This window comes from Sus scrofa, chromosome 13 (genome assembly GCF_054392235.1).
Source record: "Sus scrofa isolate SSC_HxYL_T2T_F1_AM1 chromosome 13, Sscrofa_HxYL_maternal_Yorkshire_Landrace_v2.0, whole genome shotgun sequence".
Lineage (NCBI taxonomy): Eukaryota > Metazoa > Chordata > Mammalia > Artiodactyla > Suidae > Sus > Sus scrofa.
Genome location: NC_139395.1, coordinates 168,653,155 through 168,666,295, shown reverse-complemented (window position 1 = coordinate 168,666,295; position 13,141 = coordinate 168,653,155). Strand labels below are relative to the sequence as shown.

General features: G+C 35.5%; 1 protein-coding gene across 6 annotated transcripts in view; it reads left to right on the top strand.

Moving 5' to 3' along the window:
• ALCAM (activated leukocyte cell adhesion molecule) overlaps positions 1-13,141 on the top strand; it is a 204,304-nt gene that overhangs the window by 60,765 nt on the left and 130,398 nt on the right. The gene's annotated exons all lie outside the window — the stretch shown is intronic.

The window sequence follows — 13,141 nt, the reverse complement described above, 5'->3', positions numbered from 1 at the left end:
TTATAGCATTTCCATCCCAAACCTCCAGCCCATCCCCCAACCCCAACCTGTCTCCTTTGGAAACCATAAGTTTTTCAAAGTCTGTGAGTCAATATCTGTGCAATAACAGAATTTTAAAACCTGTAATATGTTATATATACAGCAATCTTTGCTTAATTTTATCTGTAAAATGATTAATATTTTTCATATACCTTTTGGGGAGCTCAGTAGCTGTATTTTGGAGAGCTTTCCCCTTTGTGGACTACAGTTTTCATGATAATGTATGATTTCATGGCAAAGATAAAATTAGTTTTTATTTCACTATCCCTTTTACCATTCAGCCTCCCTAGACATATTGAGGCAAGGAAAATTTGTAAAGGTTATTCCTTAGCATTTTTTATATTACCTGGAAGATTCTTTTTTTTTTCCAAAAGAATAAAAACAAAATGATTTTTAAAAATCCTAGGTGTGGGAGTTCTCGTCGTGGCGCAGTGGTTAACGAATCCGACTAGGAACCATGAGGTTGCGGGTTCGGTCCCTGGCCTTGCTCAGTAGGTTAAGGATCCGGCGTTGCCGTGAGCTGTGGCATAGGTTACAGACATGGCTTGGATCCTGCATTGCTGTGGTTCTGGCGTAGGCCAGTGGCTAAGGCTCTGATTAGACCCCTAGCCTGGTAATCTCCATATGCCACGAGAGCGGCCCTAGAAAACGCAAAGAGACCAAAAAAAAAAAAAAAAAAAAAATTCCTAGGTGTTTTGTGGCTGGTTCTTACATGTTAAACATTAGAACATTTCATGCAGTGCAGTTAATAAGGAAGAAAAGTTTAATACATAAGGACATTTTAATTAATTCAATTATGTTACATGAACCTTTGGTATGTAGCTGGTAGGGAACTATAGTTAGCTATAACATTAAAGGAGCTACTGTCCTAATAGTATATCATCTTCCTGGGATAATGGGTTCTTCCTGAATCTGATTTAACACTTTTCTTCCTCCAAAGAAGCAAAAAGGATGTAAGTTAACATGAAAAGATTTTCTCTTAAAATCTACTCCCAAATTTGTTATAATATTAGGAACTCCTTTTCAGATTACAAATGAATATAAAATACCATAGTTAAACTGTTGTGTACAAATCAGAAGGCTATTTTTATGGCCTTTTATATGAAGAGGTTCTGAAACTCTCACCTTTCATACCATGAAAATATATCTTTGTATGAAATTAGGCCACATTTAAATTTTATAAGAAAAGTTGTAGCTTAAACTCAGACTCTTATTTGCAAATACGTGATTATGCACAGTTCCTTATATAGTCTTTGAAAGTTGAATTTGGCTGCTGCTGCCCATTCTTAGCATTTGTTTTCTAAATATTTACTCATATCCGCCGTATCTTTTTTTTTTCCCCACTGTACAGCAAGGGGATCAAGTTATCCTTACATGTATACATTTTTCCCCCACCCTTTATTCTGTTGCAATATGAGTATCTAGACATAGTTCTCAATGCTACTCAGCAGGATCTCCTTGTAAATCTATTCTAAGTTGTGTCTGATAAGCCCAAGCTCCCAATCCCTCCCTCCCAGTCCGTCCCTCTCCCATCAGGCAACCACAAGTCTCTTCTCCAAGTCCATATTTTCTTTTCTGTGGAGATGTTCATTTGTGCTGGATATTAGATTCCAGTTATGAGTGATATCATATGGTAATTGTCTTTGTCTTTCTGGCTCATTTCACTCAGGATGAGATTCTCTAGTTCCATCCATGTTGCTGCAAATGGCATTATGTCATTCTTTTTTATGGCTGAGTAGTATTCCATTGTGTATATATACCACCTCTTCTGAATCCAATTATCTGTTGATGGACATTTGGGTTGTTTCCATGTCCTGGCTATTGTGAATAGTGCTGCAATGAACATGCGGGTGCACGTGTCTCTTTTAAGTAGAGTTTTGTCTGGATAGATGCCCAAGAGTGGGATTGCTGGGTCATATGGTAGTTCTATGTATAGATTTCTAAGGTATCTCCAAACTGTTCTCCATAGTGACTGTACTAGTTTACATTCCCACCAACAGTGCAGGAGGGTTCCCTTTTCTCCACAACTCCTCCAGCACCTGTTATTTGTGGGCTTATTAATGATAGCCATTCTGACTGGTGTAAGGTGGTATCTCATGGTAGTTTTGATTTGCATTTCTCTAATAATCAGGGATGTTGAGCATTTTTTCATGTGTTTGCTGGCCATCTGTATATCTTCCTTGGAGAACAGTCTATTCAGGTCTTTTTCCCATTTTTCCATTGGTTGATTGGCTTTTTTACTGTTGAGTTGTATAAGTTGCTTATATATTCTAGAGATTAAGCCCTTATCAGTTGCAGCATTTGAAACTATTTTCTCCCATTCTCTAAGTTGTCTTTTTGCTTTCTTTTGGGTTTCCTTTGCTGTGCAAAATCTTTTCAGTTTGATTAGGTCCCATTGGTTTATTTTTGCTCTTATTTTTATTGCTTTGGGAGACTGACCTGAGAAAATATTCATGATGATGTCAGAGAGGGTTCTGCCTATGTTCTCTTCTAGGAGTTTGATATTTAAGTCTTTCAGCCATGTTGAGTTTATTTTTGTGCATGGTGTGAGGGTGTGTTCTAATTTCATTGCTTTGCACCCAGCTGTCCAGGTTTCCCAGCAATGCTTGCTGAGAAGACTGTCTTTTTCCCATTTTATGTTCTTGCCTCCCTTGTCAAAGATTAATTGACCATAGGCATCAGGGTTTATTTCCAGGTTCTCTAATCTGTTCCATTGGTCTGTCTGTCTGTTTTGATACCAGTACCATGCTGTTTTGATGACTGTGGCTTTGTAAAGTTGCCTGAAGTCTGGGAGAGTTATGCCTCCTGCTTGGTTTTTGTTTCTCAGGATTGCTTTGGTGATTCTGGGTCTTTTGTTGTTCCATATAAATGTTTGGATTGTTTGTTCTAGTTCTGTGAAAAATGTCATGGGTAATTTGATAGGGATTGCATTGAATCTGTAGATTGCTTTGGGTAGTATGGCCATTTTTACAATAATGATTTTTCCAATCCATGAACATGGAATATCTTTCCATTTCTTTACATCTTCTTTGATTTCTTTGATTATAGTTTTATAATTCTCAGCATATTGCCATGTCTTTTTAAAAGAAGGTGAACTTCCCAATGATATGAAGCTTGATATTCCAAATTTTTTTTTTTTGTCTTTTTGTCTTTTTAGGGCCCCACTTGTAGCATATAGAGGTTCCCAGGCTAGGCGTCTAATCAGAACTGTTGCTACCAGCCTATGCCAGAGCCACAGCAACGCCAGATCCAAGCCACGTCTGCGACCTACACCACAGCTCCTGGCAACACCGATCCTTAACCCACTGAGTGAGGCCAAGGATTGAACCCTCAACCTCATGGTTCCTAGTTGGATTTGTTTCCACTGCTCCACAACAGGAACTCCTTGCTATTCCAATTAATAATCTTTTGCTATTGGGCCTGCAAGATGATCTCTAATTTTCCATAAACTGTATACTGATTTAGGATTAATTTAACATGCTTCCTTTTTTATTTATTTATTTTATGGCCACACCTGCAGCATATGGAAGTTCCCAGGCTAAGGGCTGAATCTGAGCTGCAACCACAGGCCTATGCCACAGCTACAGCAATGCTGTATCAGAGGCGTGTCTGTGACCTACACCACAGCTTGCATCAGTGCCAGATCCTTATCCCACTGAGTGAGCCAGGGATTAAACCTACAGCCTCACAGAGGCTATGTTGGGTTCTTAACCTACTGAGCCATGATGGGAACTCCCATGTTCTTGTTTTTAATATAACTCTTCCTATTGTTGACATAGTCTGTGTTTATTCAATGTTACGACTCCTTGGCATTTTATTAATCTATTTTTATATATGATGGACATGAGTAATTTTTAGATGTTAATCAAAATTAAATTTAAATGTTAATCAAAATTACAGACTTCTGAATAATCTCTGTAATTTAATAACATTTATTCACTATCTACTAGGGAGAATTTAATCTATACATATTTTTAAAGTGTTTCATTGTGGAATAGGTATCAGAATTACACAGTAAATTTTAATTATTATATAAACATTTCACAAATAATAATAGGCATTATTATTTTCTTGAAGTTCTCAATACTTGGATGTTCCATTAATCCTCAACCATCTGGCAGGTGTAGATTAGTGAGAAAAATATCAAACTGCTGTTCCTACAATGAACTGTTCATGTTGTTAAAGATGTTGTATAGATAATATATATAGAAATAATGTTACACTCTTGATCAAGGTATATGGAATTGGGATGTTATATGCCAGTTGCAAAATGGGTGAAAGTGTTTGTTCTTCAGGCAAGGGTGAAATGAATGGAGGGTCTTAGACAGTCAGTAGCCAATAGTTGAAAGCAGAGACTATGGCTCCATGGTTTGTAGTACCTAGATTAACAAGTAAAGGAACTGGGATAATCATAGAGGATTTGTATCCCAGAGTCAGGAGCCAAAGAATTTTAGAATCATTAACTCAAAAGTAAATGGTCTCAGAGGTTGTATTTAATTATTTAAATTATCAACAATATGTTCAGTGTGAAGTTGTATAGTGGTGATGGTGCAGACTGGAATAGAATCCTAGATCACTTACTTAACATTATCTGAATGGCTTATGCAATTGACATGTGCTTCAGTTTTATTTTCAGTAAAAATGGCAAAACAGAATACAGTTGACCCTTAAACAATGCAGGGGTTAATTTGTCTGTAATTTATAGTCTACCTCCATAACCTGAGGTTCCTTAGCATCCTCAGATTCAGATAACCCTGGGCTGTGTAATAGTGTAGTATTTATTATTGAAAAATACCTGCCTATATAAGTGGATCCATGCAGTTCAAACCCATGTTGTTCAAGGGTCAACCATAAAATGAAACTAAACAAAAACACCTTAGATGTTTATGATTTTTTTGAAGATAGAAAATCATATGGAATTCACTTTCCACATGGTAAGCACTCAACAAATTATACTTACTATGATATGGGTAAAGAATGAGCTTGTGATGAGCTAGCTGTTGAAAAGAAAGACATAATATAGTGCAAGTGAATGGGAATTGGGGATGTGAAAAATCTGGGCTCAGTGTAGCATTCTAAGTTTCTTGTATTTTAAAATGGAAAGTTGGAACAAGTGTTGATCTAGAATTTAAAAGGTCAGGTGCACTAAGATCAGGGTGAAAGTATTCAGAGCACAAAATAAATCTAATTCCAAGGCTGAGCGAGTAATTTCTGTGGCCTCTTTTATATTTCCTGAAGCAGTCTTACAGGCTGAAGGTCCAGGCAATAAGTAGAGTTGCTTCATAGAAAGCAGAATCTCTGTGGCTGCAAAACTTACCACTATTTTCTTGTGGTTATTGTTGTTATTGACTATAACATTGGAGGAAATGTATGCTTGTAGGAATATTTTTAGGATTCAGTTCTAGCCTGTGAATAGCATCAAAAAAATGCAGTTTAAAAATGTTGAGAAATAATTATTCTAATGTCAAAACTTTATTATTTGAAATCATAAGTACTGATTTGTGCATGATGGTAATTCTTGATTTTAAATTTGTATTTTAAAAAAATTAGGCATGTGAAACTTCCTAGTCGAATTTGTAGAACATAATCTACTCTCTTTTTGTTTGTATTCTTTACTTTTCCTGACTCTGCGATATAATCATGAGAAAAATGCATATCAATAGGCACTGTCTAGGAGTTCCCACTGTGGCACAGCAGAAACAAATCTGACTAGGAACCATGAGGATGTGTGTTCAATCCCTGGCCTCACTCAGTGGATTAAGTCTCTGGCATTGCCATGAGCTGTGGTATAGGTTGCAGATGCATCTCGGATCTGGCGTTGCTGTGGCTCTGGTGTAGGCCAGCAGTAGCTCCAATCAGACGCCTAGCCTGGGAACCTCCATATGCCATGGGTGCAGCCCTAAAAAAAAAAAGCACTGTCTAAAAAGTAAAATAAGAAATGTAAAGATTGGATACTGATGAAAGTAATGTAGATAAATGGAACACCAGGTTAAGTTACAGAGGTAATATCAATTTTTCTATTTTTTTTAAGGTGGAGAGAAATAAATGAATAAAAATAAATTCCGTTTTCCTTTTTTAATAATTTGGGGGGAAATTTGTAAAAATAAATTTTTATGTGACACTATTCTGTACCAAAATTCTTTTATTCCAGAATCTTTGCAGTTTTGTTTTCAAAATCATGCGTTATATTCAGTTATTTCTGAATGTACATGCTATTTCTCTTCTCTCACTTCATTACTTACTTAGTTCAGGGCATAAATCAATATTTTGAATAAAAGCCCTCAACCTATAGCACTGTTAATCATGAAGATGGTAGTTACTTCCTCTATTTAGTTTTAGGACTTCAAATTACTGAGACAAACTATCTAGTTCTTTTACCTTATGCTTTATAACTGTAAAGTAAAAATATTTATAAATTATTTAATAATTGGTCGTTGATACTAACAATTTAAAATCATTCTAGCAATATTTAACCTTAATAGGAGAAATTTTTTAAATTAATTCTGTCAGAAAATACTGTTGTGGATGATTGAAGTACTGTCCTTTAGTTTCTTTCGTAGAAAACAGATACGAATGATAAAATGTAGAAAATGTAATTTTCTACTAGTGGAGACTTTGTGAAGATAATATTAAATGTTAATGCCTCAGAGCCAATATTTATCAATTTGTTAAGTCAAAGTTTCAGTAAAACTTGAATAACTTTTTCCTTAATGATTATTTCAATTTCTTTTCTTCTTACTTCCATCTTAGTAAAAATTAAGACAATTAAGATGACTTTTAGATTGCAGCATTTGACTTATCTAAAAGAATATGAAGTTATGGTCACATATTGGGTAAACTTTTCTTTCTAAAGATTATTTGGATACACAGTATTATTTCTTTCCTATGGGAAAAATGTCAGTTGTCCCTCATTCATTCAAGATTGTGAAGGCCACTTAGTATTTGCAGGAAACTGTCCTAATCAATGAAGATAAAAGTGATCAGGATAAGATTCTTGAGAGGATAAGGAGAAAACAAATTTAGAATGAGGAGATAAACACCTTGGTGTGCTTTAGCTGTGGATAAGCAGAGGAATAACACCTAAATCAACTCCTAAATCAACCTTGGGGCAGGAAAGTCAAGAGAGGATGAAACAGGAAAGGGAGATTCCTTCTAGGAGGTAGTGCCTTTGACAGGAAAAATGAATCATTTATTGAGCCATTCTAAAGCTAAAACACAAAATATTTATTGATATCTGCAGCCCATTCTGCAGTAGTACTGTCTTTTCAGATCTGTTTTGTTTTGCTTAATTTTTTGTTGTTGTGTTGAGTAGGAGAAGGGGAGGTGGTGTTGGGAGACAATATCCTCAAGTTATAACTTCTCAAGGTCAAGGACTGACTGGAGTGTCTCATTTCTATCCTTGCCTTCAGTACTTACCTAAGACACCAGCAAATAAAAGACTTTCAACTAAAATAAAAGTTGGTGCAATCTTTAAAGGGTTGCCAAGTTACTGACCTCTTATCTCCAACATGCCCTAGGGAAGCCTTTAGTAAAGAGCACTAGGCCTACCATCTCCTACTAATCGAGATTCATTTATGTTAATAACCCCTTTTTTAAAAGCAAGTCAGGCAGGAAATTTAAGCCATTCACACTTCTACATAAACTACCTCCATCAGATAACCAAATAAATTACTTTTCTTTTTATACTATCTCAGATCTTTTGCCCCAGAATATCTTTTTTTCAGGCAGTAGAGGAGAGATGTGAATTTCTTTGCAAGTCCTGGCTTTTGGGGCCTTAGTGAATCTGTTTGGAGGAACAGAATGAAGGCATGGAAACACAGAAAGACACACTTTCTCTTTAAAAATTTTTACCTAGAATTTTTGTATGAGTTAGAAAATCCTTTCAAGAGCACTTGTTCTAAGTCACTGAACCCTGACATAACATAGAATAATAAAACCTGAATTTATGACTTGGTTCTGTATATCAGCTATAATCATCAGATTATGAATGCCCAGATATCATATGAGCATTTGCCAAAAACCTAATATACTTTGTTACCGAACAGTAGTAAAAGGAAATATAAGTTCTAAATATCTGAGTTTTCTTGTGGACTTACCATTTTTTTCAGCCCAGAACCAGATAATTGTTTCTATTTTTGATGTTTGCACATAGTATTTAACTATGATAATTAAATGGTCTACAATGCTCAAAGTTCATGTATATCAGCCTCTATGGCAATGCATCAAACCAGGTTTCTGCTCCCATTTTTATAAAAGGGAGGATCGACTAGAAGAGAACATTGCCACCTTATTTATTATGTATAGCTCATTATTTCTCTTGTCAACTTTTCTTTGCTTTTAATCAATTGAAAGAAAAAGACTTAATGGATTTTCAGTAGGAAACATGGAGCTGTAGCTCATCAGTTAATGTGTGAACTTGTATACAAATGTACAGCTGACTTTGACTACATATCCTTCCCAAGTTGCCTCTTTTAAATCCTGTGATCAGTGAATGAAATAGTATTCTAGCCACTTCATAACTCTCCTTCAAATGTCTGTTTTTCATACACATTATCTAATCTTCTGTAAAACTTCTTTTTCCAGTAACAGGTTTCAATCTTCATTGTATTTTAAGTTCAATGAAAGAGGGTCTTAGCATTTCTTCTCAATGTTGAGGTATGGCTGTAAAGCAGTAAGTTAGCAAGATTGATATTTAAGGAAATCCAACTCTATTTAAATATCTAAATGGATGCTGTATACTTCTAAGGAGTCCCCCCAAGTGGCAATACATTATTCCAAGAGTGCTGCCTTTACATGTAGGTTATTGCTGTTCTTTTGTTTTTGTTTTTGTTTTCTTTAGGGCCACACCTGACATATGGAAGTTCCCAGACTAGGGGTTGAATCAGAGCTGCAGCTACTGGCCTATGCCACAGCCACAGCAACACCAGATCCAAGCCACATCTGCCCAGCCACACTGACACCCCAGCTTTCTGTATCATGGAATACTTAACCCACTGAGCAAGGCCAGGGATCAAACCTGCATCCTCATGGACACTAGTTGGGTTCTTAACCTGCTGAGCCATGTTGGGAACTCCTATTGCTGTTCTTTTGGAATAGTCTTTAGAATTTATTTTCAAGCTTCAATTCTTTATTGTCAAGCCTCAATTTTCATTAGTTACACAGATAATGGTTTTTCATTATCAGCTTTTAAAAATAACCCAGAGTATTTAAAAACACATTTGCTTTTTCTTTGTATATATTTGTGAATGTATTGGGAAAAGTAAAAGACTGGAGTCAGATTGATGCTAGATTTGAGACGGGATGAGACTTAATATTATTAATAAGAACGAGAGTATGACCAGAACCAATCTATCTTGGGTCTCTTTTGTCTCTTGGGTTTGAGGTATCAGGCTGCACATAGGGCCAGTCTAACTCTTGGAGACACCGTGAGCTTAAGTAGAACGAAATGTATTGTTTTCAAAGTATACTAAAGCAGTGCAAGATGTTGGCCAAGTAACTTTTTTAGTTATCATTTTAGGGCCACACCCATAGCTTATGGAAGTTCCTGGGCTAGGGGTCAAATCGGAGCTCGGCCTACACTTCAGCCACAGCAACACCAGATCCAAGCTGCATCTGCGACCTATATCACAGCTCACAGTAATGCCAGATCCTTAACCCAGGGATCAAGGCCATGGATTGAACCCACAACCTCATGGATCCAAGTCGGGTTCCTTAAGCGTTGAGCCACTCTGGTAGAGGCATTTTTTTTAAAACTGCATCCCTATATCCCCAGCTTTCTCCAGATTTGATAGGCCTCCTCTCTATTTCTTCCATTTCTACTGTGTTAAAAATCATTCTGTTTACATGCAGTGGTTCTTAGTGGAGCTATGCAAATGAGCTTCCTAAAAGCTGAAAAAATATTGACAACAAATGAATTAAATCACGGCTATCAAAAAGACATTGAATAACAGTAAGAGGTATACAATAAAATTTAATTCATTAATTAAAACCATAGCTGAGGTTTTTCCAAGATAATAGACTTTTTAAACTAGAAAAATATACAAAATAAATCAAATTTAAAATGGTTTCTATTGAAATTATAATAAAACACACACACACACACACACATATATATATGTAGGCTTGGATCTTAAACACGGGACAAATGTAGAATGAAGCATCTTTGTTATTAAAATAGGCTTAGCCAAGTTTCAAAGGATTCTGCATATAAACTTGCTGACATGCATAATTTCAAATCAGGCCAGTTATAGCTTTCATTGTTTGAACTGAATTCAAAACCCTTACTTTCACAGTATTAGAGAGATAAATCAAATGTTTCGTTAATGCTTATTTTCATTACTAACTCCATCACCCAGTTTTGGTGAGCAGCTGTCATGATGCCAAAAACATAGACTGAACTTTTGATAAAGTTTCTAATATGATAAAAAGAATCTGGGGTAATTGTATATCACAGTCTAGGAGCTGAACTCATTTTATACCTTTTAAATAAAACGAAACCACTACTAGTTTCTTAAAAGGTTTTCTAAAAAATGACTGTAACAACAGCATGATTTGTTACCACAGACAAGAAATTTGTTTTTGATAAAACATGGGAAGTAGAGTTGTTATGTTTCCTTTTACATTGGTATTGCAATTTATTTTATGTAAGTAGACAAAATCTATTTTTAATTGAAGTGTAGTTGACATATGACATTAGTTTCAGATGTAGAACATAATGATTTGACATTTATATACATTATTAATTGATCACCACAGTAATCTAGTAACCACTGTCACCATGTTGAGCTATTGCAATGCTATTGACCCTGTTCCCTATGCTGTACATTACATTCTTGTGACTTATTTATATCACAACTGGAAGTTTACATCTCAGTCCCCATCACCTATTTTACCTACCTCCCCATCTCCCTCCCCTCTGGTGAATACCAGTTTGTTCTCTTCATCTGTGAGTTTGTTTCTATTTTGTTTTGTTTTGTTCATATTTTGTTTTGATTTTTAGTTTCCACATGTAAGTGAAATTATACAATATTTGTCTTTCTCTGTCAGACATATATAACTCAGCATAATATTCTCTAGGTCCATCCATGTTGCTGTAAATGGTAAGATTTCATTCTTTTTTTATGACCAAGAAATATTCCATTTTGTTTTTCTATCCTTGTTATTGTAAATAGTGCTACAGTGAAACTAGATATGCAGATACCTCTTTGAATTAGTGGTTTCTGTTTTCCTTAAATATCCAGAAGTGTTATTGCTGTATCACATGGTAGTTCTATTTTTAAATTTTTGCGGAACCTTGGTGCTGTTTTCCATGGTGGCTTGACTAATATTACAATCCTACCAATTGCATTTGAGGGTTCCCTTCTTTCCATGTCTTAAAGAACACTTGATATATATATATATATATATATATATATATTTTTTTTTTTTTTTTGGTTGGTGGGAGAAGGTAATAGCCATTCTGACAGGTGTGAGGTGATATCTCATTGTGGTATTTACTTGCATTTCCCGGATGATTAGCGATGTCAAGCATATTTTCATGTGTCTGTTGGCATTTGTAGATCTTCCATGGAAAAATATTTATTTAGGTCCTCTCTCCATTTTTACTTTGATTGTTTCTTTGATATCAATTTGTGTGAGTTCCTACATATTTTGGACATTAATCCCATATAAGATATTTGATTTGCAAACATCTTCTCCCTTTTAGTAGGTTGTCTTTTCATTTTGTTGATGGTTTCCTTTGCTGTGTGAAAGCTTTTTAATTTGATTTGGTCCCATTTGTTTATTTTTGCTTTAGTTGGACTTGCCTGAGGAAGCAGATCCAAAAAAATATTGCTAATGCCAGTGTCGAAGAGTACACTGATTATGTCTTTTTGTAGTTTTATGCTTTCAGGCCTTACAGTTAAATCTTTAATCCATTTTTAAGTTTATTTTATATGGATGTGTGAGAAGAAGGTCCAATCCAGTTTCATTCTTTTGCATGTAGCTGTCCAGTTTTTCCACCACCAGTTATTGAAGAGGCTGTCTTTTCCCCATTGCATATCTCTGGCTCCTTTGTCATAAATTAATTTACCATGTAAGTGTGAGTTTATCTCTGAGCTCTCTAGTCTGTTACATTGATCTTTATACCTGTTTTTGTGCCAGTATTGTACTTTTTGATTACTATACTTTGTATTATACTTTGAAATCAGGGAACATGATACCTCCAACTTTGTTCTTCTTTCTTAAGATTGCTTTGGCTATTAGGGGTCTTAGAGATCCATATAATTTTATGATTAGTTGTTTTAGTTCGATTAAAAATGAGTATTTTATTTTATTTTTTTAAATGATTTTTATTTTTTCCATTATAGCTGGTTTACAATGTTCTGTCAGTTTTCTGCTGTATAGCATGGTGACCCAGTCACAAATAAATATATACATTCTTTTTTCTCACTTATCATGCTCCATCACAAGTGACCAGACATAGTTCCCAGTGCTATACAGCAGGATCCCACTGCTTATCCATTCCAAAGGCAATAGTTTGCATCTATTAACCCCAAATTCCCAGTCCCTCCCCTCCCCCCTCCCTCTTGGCAAACACAAGTCTATTCTCCATGTCCATGATTTTCTTTTCTGTGGAAATGTTCATTTGTGCTGTATGTTAGTTTCCAGATATAAGTGATATCATATGGTATTTGTCTTTCTCTTTCTGACTTAACTTCACTTAGTATGAGAGTCTCTAGTTCTATCCATTTGCTGCAAATGGCATTCATTTGTTCTGTTTTATGGCTGAGTAGTATTCCATTGTATATATATACCTCATCTTCTTAATCCAGTCATTTGTCAATGGACATTTAGGTTGTTTCCATGTTTTGAATATTGTGAATAGTGCTGCAATGAACATGAGGGTATGCGTGTGTTTTTCAAGAAAAGTTTTGTCTGGATATATGCCCAAGAGTGGGATTGCTGGGTCATTTGGTAGTTCTCTATATGGTTTTCTAAGGTACTTTCCTACTGTTCTCCATAGTGGTTGTACCAATTTACATTCCCACCAACAGTGCAGGAGGGTTTCCTTTTCTCCACACACTCTCCAGCATTTGTTATTTGTGGACTTATTAATGATGGC